Here is a 1,550-nt window from a genome sequence, read left to right as displayed (position 1 = left end):
TCTCAGCACTCTTGTCGACAACCAGGTTTCAACACGAGTTTTGGCTGGGAGAAAACATATTCAACACATAGTGGAGGTCTAAGCAACATGTAATTTTATTCATCAGTATTGGTTTTGTCACAGTAACCCCTGAGTGATCTTCAGCAGCAGACAGCAACACCGACTTTCCAATATTACACCATTCCCTAAGATGATCAGTCAATTACCTGATGGCAGATGGTCACATAAGATCACTTCCATTGTAGAAAGGGAAGCTTTTTGCTCTCAGTGGAACAGAACTTCTGAATATGGATTTGTCTCTTCTGTTTGCCATATATATTCCCAATCTATTGTCTTTGGCCTTAGAGTTTAACTCACCTACCATTACAATATTTCCCATTGCATTGGATCTGAACAATGCTTCTGACCTCACCAGAGCAAAAGCAGCCCATCACTGGTCCCAGATTCATGGAATTCAGTGGTCTTATTATGTCCCTCACCATCCTGAAGCATCTAGTTTTGTTTTATAGGTGGCAATGCCTTGCTTGGGTGGGACAATTTTGTTTTTACAAGACTACAAATGTTTTGACTTACTGGAATCTGATACACAATCACTTTATTTCCAACTGTTATCAAAGGATGAGAATTGGTGCTATACCACTTGCTATTACCCTTAAAGACCTACGTCTTAGTTAGGGTTTCTATTGCTGTGATGAAACATCATGACCAAAAAGCAAGTTGTGGGGAAAAGGATTTATTTGAACTATACTTCCACAGTACTGTTCATCACTGAAGGAAGTCAGGACAAGAACTCAAATAGGGAAGGAACTCGAAGGCCATGGAAGGGTGCTGCTTACTGGCTTGCTTCTCATGGCTTAATCAGTCTGCTTTCCTGTAGAACCCAGGACCACCAGCCCAGGGATGTAGCCACTTCAATGGGCTGGGCCCTCCCTCATCAATCACTAACTAAGAAAAAGCCTTACAGCTGGATCTTATGGAGACATTTTCTCAATCGAGGTTCCACCCTCTTCAGGTAACTTGTTTGTGTGTCAAGTTGACATAAGATTGGCCAGCTCAACCTACTAGCTAAATTCTTCCTTTTTGTTTCACAGCTTTTCTTCTTTTCTGGCTTAGAGGTCTTGGCACAGAAAGTACCATTTAATGGGAAGGTTTGGAAGTTAAATTTGTTTTCTTGAGGATATGAGATGGATCAGAGGATCAACATATCCGCTATACAAACCTGATGACCTAAGCTTAGAACACGTATTTAAAAAAAAAAAGGCTGGGCGGGGGTGGCACACGCCTTTAATCCCAGCACTTGGGAGGCAGAGGCAGGCGGATTTCTGAGTTCGGGAGTTCGAGGCTAGCCTGGTCTACAGAGTGAGTTCCAGGACAGCCAGGGCTACTCAGAGAAACCATGTCTCGAAAAACAAAAACAAAACAAAACAAAAAAAAGCTGGCTGCAGTGGTGCACATTTGTAATTCTAGGATTCCTGTGGGGAGAAGGGATAGATGGGATAGAAGGAACATCGGGAAGCTTGAGAGCCAGCCAGCCCAGTATGTGCAATGCA

This window comes from Grammomys surdaster, unplaced genomic scaffold (assembly GCF_004785775.1).
Source record: "Grammomys surdaster isolate TR1022 unplaced genomic scaffold, NIH_TR_1.0 147, whole genome shotgun sequence".
In the NCBI taxonomy this organism is placed as follows: Eukaryota; Metazoa; Chordata; class Mammalia; order Rodentia; family Muridae; genus Grammomys; species Grammomys surdaster.
Note: the sequence above shows the minus strand (reverse complement) of the source record.